The sequence below is a fragment of the Oncorhynchus kisutch genome, linkage group LG24 (assembly GCF_002021735.2).
Source record: "Oncorhynchus kisutch isolate 150728-3 linkage group LG24, Okis_V2, whole genome shotgun sequence".
Lineage (NCBI taxonomy): Eukaryota > Metazoa > Chordata > Actinopteri > Salmoniformes > Salmonidae > Oncorhynchus > Oncorhynchus kisutch.
The window spans coordinates 21,522,111-21,530,100 of NC_034197.2; the positions used below are offsets into that span (position 1 = coordinate 21,522,111).

General features: G+C 39.4%; 1 protein-coding gene across 1 annotated transcript in view; it reads right to left on the reverse strand.

Annotated features, from left to right (window-relative positions):
• The window catches only part of sema3gb (sema domain, immunoglobulin domain (Ig), short basic domain, secreted, (semaphorin) 3Gb), a 46,899-nt gene extending 44,217 nt beyond the window's left edge, over positions 1 to 2,682 (reverse strand). The window contains exon 1 of the mRNA XM_020459690.2: positions 2,244 to 2,682. The gene's annotated coding sequence lies outside the window, so the exon portion shown is untranslated. The remainder of the gene's footprint in view (positions 1 to 2,243) is intronic.
• Between the last annotated feature and the right edge of the window lie 5,308 nt (positions 2,683 to 7,990).

Here is a 7,990-nt window from a genome sequence, read left to right on the forward strand (position 1 = left end):
CAAGCAAGGCTCAACATGAGAGATTGGAGTAGAGACTATACAGAGAGACATGCTAAACAAAAGTAAAAGTTTGCTGTTCAGATAAGAGGAAAACGTTCATAGAAGTGCATATTAACAAGAGGCATTAATGACCATACAGAGATGGATTATTTTAAATTCTGGTTCTGAAAATAATGCATTTTAAAAGCTGCAGAGAGACATTTCATAATCCTACACTCAATTTATTTAATACCCCTTTGCACTCCGATAATCTTTTCACTTCAAACTCAATTCCATAATTCATTCTATATTCCAATACACCTAACATATGATTTCTTTCATGTTTTCAAACTTTCAAACCTGACTTTCAAGCATTTACCTAACCTTAGCATATTTCAACTTTCTGGGGGCAAAGAAAATGCACGAATAATGCAGAATCCAACTGGTACACGGGATGTTGAGAAATAGAATGGAATATTCACACTGATTCATTTACACAATGATTCAATTTTGAAGCGACAATGTGATAAAAATGTCAAGTTAATTCCACAAATAGGGGCAAAAACTAACAACTGCCAGCATTATGACATGTGCAGTGTTAAAGCACCTGTCAAGACAACATAACGAGGTCTCATAGACATTCAGAATTGATAGGAGCGGTCTATCGCTGCATTCGAATATGAGAGGGAAATGTATTTGTGAAACAACCATGGCAATATGAAAGTGCACAGTGTTAATATGGTTACCGTGTCATTAATGGTATGTTTGTAGCGGTAGCTACAACGTAAATATTTAAGGGCCATAATCTGAAATTGAAGCATTCAGATACATTTTCCATGGATTGCACGGGTGAGCAATTAAAGCTATCATTACTTTATTTACTCCCCTTTTCCACCACACATTTAAAATGCAAAACCATTCCATGATTTCACTAAAATGATAGATGTCCAACCGTGGCTGTAGAGGGCGAAAACCACTGAGAGCTTTTTCATGTTTTTCCTCGTGTATTTGTCGAGGCCCTCACACCTAGCACAAAGCTAGAACACTGCTTGACACACTAAAATAGAAGGAGCAGCTTAGAAAATGTAGCGGATTTTTTGTTGTTGCTGTAAATTCATATAGATGTTTGTATTTCTTTATTTCCTTGTCAGAAATGACAGTGTCCCTGCTGGTGTTTTTTCAGCTTTATGTCATTTGTTCCTATAGGTCCTGGTGTAGACTTACCAGTGTCATAGGGGATAGTGTGTAGGTAGGGAACAATTTGCAGCATGACCACAGGTCACAGGACCACACAACGAGTAGGCCAGCACTGAACAAAGCCCCTATTTATCTCTTAGATTAAACACAACATAAACAACACTATCAGACGGGGCCCTATACTAATAATAGTATAGCTAAGAGGATAATAATATGTTCTGACATTATTTGAGTATGGGCAGATAGCCTATGTCACAAAAAAGTGTTGTGCTTTTAACTTAAAATGCATTATTCACAAGCACTTCTGCCAGGGAGGCAGAGTATGAATTATACATAGGCCCACTAAGAGGGGAACATATAATGTGCATTTTGAAACCTCATCTCTGGTCCTCAAAAAGTTTGCTCATGAGTTTGTTAAATGAAAATAACATCACTCAGGTGGATGTGTGCCTGCCATGTGGGGAGTGAATTCATAGCCTAGTTTACTACCAGAATTATCAGTCAGATCAGTGAAGCTAAAATGAGATGATAGAGAACATAATAAATGCCCCATCATCAGGAAAGTTGGCATATTTGAAAATGTGGGGGCTGAGGAAATGTCAGAGCATGTGGTATCATTTGCCATAATTTGATCATGTTGAGGGAGGCTGATGGGGCAAAACCTAAGGTTGAACTCCATCTTTGAAAGCTTAGTAAAGCCTTTATAACCTTTCCATAATGGTTTTATAGATGCTTCATGTCATTCATAAGCGGCATATACATGCTATAAGGATGGTAAGGGTTTTGCCACATTTGTCAAAGCAGTACACGTAGGTTTACACCTTCTTTATAACAAAATTTCTATTGTATGATTTACAAATGATTTCTGATGTATGAATATTTGATGAGTTATACATAAGCTTTATAAGTATAGCGTAGCTTATGCTCTAACTGCGACTGAAGATGTCAAAGGCCAATATGGACTACAATGGGGTTGAAAGAAAAGTAACTAGCCTAGTTTTGCAGACAAGAATGGGACTTTACCCGTGACAAAAGGTGCTCTAAACAGAAATGAATAACAAACTCACTTGCAATGCAGGTATGCTCAGTCGGCGTCGTCGCGAGACAGTAGATGTCACATTCTGTGGCGTTGTTTAGCCTTCCGAAAATGATAACGTTTGAAATCTGCCTCCAAACTAGAAGTAGAAAATGTGTATCACCATAGGCAATGTAAACGTGTAATACTGCTTCACGTAGACCCACTGGTTGGTAAGGTTTCGCAAGTTGTCAAAAAGTTTGCTTCATGCAGAGAGCACTTTTCCTCAAATTACATGCATGGAAATTACGTGATGCTTTAGAAATCTCTCACGTTTTCATTTAAGTCATCGTCCCCTGAAAACTCCGGAATGACAAATCCAGGCATAGACAAATCCAGGAAATATTAAAACTTAAAATAGTAAAATAGTCTGGCAGGTGTTAGGCTCTATGCGTTTGTTCTTCCTCCACCGCTCTCTGAGCTCTAGTGTTCAAGCCGCTTGTCCCATTCTTGCTACCTCTCAAGCCAACCGTGTCACAGTTAATTAACTACCTCAGTGCCAGTCAGAGTGAAACTAGAACTGGCCGTTTTTCCCCTCTAGCAAGACCAACGTGAGACGCTCTTTCTGTCCTGTTTTTATTTGCATTTCAAAACTAAACTATATTGAAACATTTTTTTATCAAATCTGTACAAGATGGGTAATCAGAAAAGACAACTTAATCCAGATAAATCTAAATGTGAATTACTGCCTTATAGGAATGAGCAGACTTTTTAATTGACCACATGATGTATATGATAATTGTAATGTTAATAGGCCTAACAAACAATTGAAATAGGTAGCCTACCAGTTCCCTATTTTTTTTAAAGCATGTATGTTTAGCAAACACTCCTAAGTAATTCACAGGGCCTCTCATCAACATGGAGTCTGTTGTCCCTTCTTAAGGAGTTTAGATGGATTTGACAATGAGGAAGAAAGGGAGGAATGAGAGAGGCCCCTGAGTTCATGCTGTGCAATTCAAGAAAGATGTTGCTACTGTCATTGTTCATTTGGCACTTTAGGGCACTGGGAAAAAGCCAGTGTCTGGGAATTCCAGAGATTCCTGCATGGCGGTCCAGCTTGGTGGCATGCAACCAGAAACACTTTGCTCCGCTGGAGTTTCCACAAAACGAGAGAGGTGAGACAGGGCAACCATGAGGGGGGGATAAGACGGGCATTCACACACTGCAAAGCCATTCGTCCCCTGCCTGTGTATTCCCAAAACAAATCAGCAGTCTCCATTGCTCATTGTGCAAAATTGCACCATAGCTAACCTTAAACACTACGAAGCAAGATCTTTGTGAAACATCTTCCTTAGTGAATAACTGAAAGGCAATGACAAATGGGGGGTGCCTTGATCTCATCTGTGTATATCTACTACACTTAGATTTTTAAAAAGGTGGTATCTAGAACTTAAAAGGTTTCTTTGGCTGTCCCCATAGGTGAACCCTTTGTAGAACCCTTCTTGGTACTAGGTAGAACCCTTTTGGTTCCAGGTAGAACCCTTTTGGGTTCCTTGTAGAACCCTTTCCACAGTTGAGGAACCCTTTTGGAAAACCTTTTTTTTTCCAAAAGGGATTGAGGATTCATCATCATTGTGACCAAGGGTGTCATTTCTTGGTCCACCTAGGCACTGAGGGACTACTCCACAGCCTTCCATATCCGCTCCACACACTACAGTTCTGGGAAGTATTGTGCACTGGGATCTAAGCTTTCCTTTTTGAGGAAGTGACTTGTCCATTACAGGATACAGCTCTGAATCGGTAGTGAACACCACTTACTATGTACTAGTACTGGCTTAACTATTTACACTTGTTTTAAAGTTTTCCAGCAAACAGTAATCTAACAAAATCTTAATGCATTTTGTTCTGAGTCAGTGTACCCCTGAAAGTGTAGGAATATAAATATAGCCACATCTTAGGGAGATCATCCTGACGTTTCATAGAACAAAAGCTACAGTGACTGATGATGGGGCTGTGACTTTGTGTGATCCTTATGTCAACTAGCCCAAAGGGAAATGTATTATTTGTGGCTACCACCTGCTTTTATTCATTTTGGGATGACAGAGAACCATGGAGAATTTTACTTTAATTGAACGTAATGACAGCTATACTCTCCCCCTTTAGTAATCTACACGCTGCTGATATATCAAGTTATGGTGTTTTGTTAAGATGTTAAGATTTAGTGTTTTAAGATGATATATTATCATGAATTATAAACCAGTTTAGCCCTGGTTGTCCTTTGGGTGAAAAACAGAAGCTGCAGAAAAATCCCGTAATGAATAATTACGCATAAAACTAGCAGACCTGATGTTCCTGGAAATATTATAATCTAAAAATAACTCATACTGTAGATAGTAGAAATAAACAAATGCAAATTATTTGTAAAATATCGTTAATTGATCAAATTAATGAATTCCTAAAGTCATCATATAAGTGATTCATTGACTGGAGTGAATCTAGTACCTTGGGTTGGTTGACTCTAGTGTAACTGACATTCAGGGTGTGTGTGACAGAGTTTCCTGAGCTGGAAATGAACAATATCCCTTACGAGATGTAGAACAGGAAACACAGAGTTGACATCCCACTTCTGTGTGTGGGTGTTCTCTCACAAACTCATCCCCATCATAACTTGCTGACTCCATACTGAAATGATCCCCATCTGTTTTTGAACCAAACCTCTATGTGCTTTGGACAAAACACTCAAGTATCTCCTGTTCTATGTATTGTGGACATGACATACACTGTTGTTGTTGTCCTCCACAGACCTTACATTCTCTGAGTTTGAATAACCAGTGTTGTGAAAGGAGATTCATGTTCAGTATGCCAACGTGCATTCTAAATTCACATTTAATCCCAGGATATGGTGTAAACACTACCTCAAGGAAAAGCTACATGTTTATCCATAGCTGTTAGCTAATATTCCAATGTGGCCAGAAAAACAGTATTTTGCGACAAACAGGTGTCCTACATGGAAGCATTAATTATGTAAAAACATTTTATGAAATAAAACAACAGAGACAAGCTGTGTTTTACGTGACACAAATCCTAATTGGCTCTAACTATAATGTTCTGCATAAATTAGCCATGCCCCCACTGGGCTGGGACTCCAAGCTGTTTTCAGAAATGTGCTCCCAACAGGATCCCTTTAATTGTTGAGAACAAAATACTACACAATACATTTTTCTTCAGTAGAATCGCCATAACAGAGTCCTACTGTTCGCAGCTGCTCTAAAGCATACTCATGATAGTACTCTGGCTGCAGAGATGGAATGGAGAGTCTGGGATATCTGTCCAATGAAACGATAAATCTTTCACTCCTTACAGTACATTAGTGCAGGAAACTGCAGAAAAAATAAGATTCTGGAAATGCTTTAACTCATTAATGATGTATGCTCTTTTCATTTGGCACAGATCATTCTCCAAGATAGCTCTTGAAAAGTAATGAGACAGAGAAGCCCAAATTCATCTGGATTACTGTAATGGTTTATATCATGTTCACTGACATCTCAGTAGGCTATCAGGGATGGGACTTTTTTCAAAGCAGCTACAACAAATCAATAGGCTTTAAAAAACGTCTTGGGAAAATCTTGTTGTGCATGGATATAATTCAAAAGTTCCTTTTTGGGAGAAAACGTCCATTACATTTAAACATGGATGAAGGTCATCTGTAGCTGTTCATCTTACCACAATGGACTTCATTTAGCCAACTCAAAAGACGCCACTGTGGTTTCTTTGAACGTAAACAACCTATCACCCTAGCGGAATGGTGGTGGTGTGTGTGTGTGTGGGGGGGGGGGGGGGGGGGGGGGGTAGAGTTTAGGCAATTGGAAGGTTAGATCAATCAGTTGGAAGGTTAGATCAAGCCATTCTTCTAGTGTACATAACTCTGTCATATCAAAGGAGATGGGGCTAATTACCCAACTACGCACCATTCTGCTCTCTACTATGCTTTTGTGGGGGAGGGGGTTGTCTGTCTTTCTGTATTTGTGTGCATATGTATTTGTGAGTCAATGACTGTGGATGTATGACTATGTGTAGTTCTGCTGTGTGAAATCACAGGCAGTAGTATTGCTGTTTACAAAAGCATGTTTAGTGCCAAAATGGGACAATTCCAGTGCTAGCTCAGAACCAACGGTAGACATGTAAATCCACCCAAGGGATAAATGTTCAATGTAGGACAAACTGTCCCTCTTTGTTCACTGTTGTCAAGCACAGCACAGTTATTTTTATTTTCTATGAGATATGTTTCAAAGTCACAGGAGTGTTGCACCTCTCTTTTGACTGCTAAGTGTGTTCAACGGGTGTGTTTAATGTGTTCACACTTTGCTAAGGGACTTTAATCATGCTCTGAGCAATTATATTTTATACAGCCCGCCAGCAGGAGACAGAGAAATGGGTGAACTCATGCAAGTTATCATCCGTCTCCCCCCAGGCTGCTCCATTCAAATGTCATGGCATCAAAGTGGTGGAAAGTCCTGGGCTGTCAGACAGCATCAGGAGCTTGTCAGGCCCTCCGGTGGGATAACCCCATCCAGTGAAATGGAAACCATCTCTCTGTTCATTTTCTCTGTTCAGATACAGCATCTTCTCTCTCAAAGACAGTGGGAGCTGCACCATAACAGAGGAAAACACAGACAATGTCATTCCTCTGAACTAAATTCTGAATATGTATTTTGCAATCATTATAGGGATTCATATCACACATGAATCCCTTTATAGTTTGTAGTTTCCTGGAAAAACAGGAAAAAACTGAGAACCATCTTGAAGCATTTAGTTTGAAGATTGGGTTTCAATGTGTCCCCCATAGGATGGGCTTGGCTTGGAGGGCTTTGATATTCAGACTAACTCGTTGGGGATTAGGCATGACCTTTGAACCCATAATCCCCAACAGCAAAACACAGAGTTGGGAAAGGACTACAACTGTCAAAACTGCAGCCACCAGGTCATGCAGTATGCTTCTGAGCTGTGACAGAAGTATAACAGAACCACATTATCCAAACAGTAAACTTATTTAAAGGGTACACTTAGGATTGTATACACAAACATACCCGCCAATTAAATGTTATCTTGCAAAATCAAATTATTTGAACATTATCTTTTTGGAGTAGTCCAGCAGATGGGTGAAATAATTGTTCTGGTGACTATTAAACACAATCTGAATCCATTGCTGCCTAGAAAGCCAGCAGCCCAGAGTTACCTCTTCACTGTCGACGTTGAGACTGGTGTTTTGCAGGTACTATTTAATGAAGCTGCCAGTTGAAGACTTTTCTGTTTCTCAAACTAGACACTCTAGTTTGTACTTGTACTTGTCCTCTTGCTCAGTTGTGCACCGGGGCCTCCCACTCCTTTCTATTCTGGTTAGAGCCAGTTTGCGCTGTTCTGTGAAGGGAGTAGTACACAGCGTTGTACAAGATCTGCAGTTTCTTGGCAATTTAACGCATGGAATAGCCTTAATTTCTCAGAACAACAATAGACTGACGAGTTTCAGAAGAAAGTTATTTGTTTCTGGCCATTTTGAGCCTGTAATTGAACCCACAAATGCTGATACTCCAGATACTCAACTGGTCTAAAGAAGGCCAGTTTTATTCCTTCTTTAAGGAATGATGGTTGCTGATAATGGGCCTCTGTACACCTATGTAGATATTGCATTAAAAAAAAAATCTGCCGTTTCCAGCTACAATAGTCATTTACAACATTAACAATGTCTTCACTGTATTTCTGATCAGTTTGATTTTATTTTAATGGACAAAAAAAAAAAAA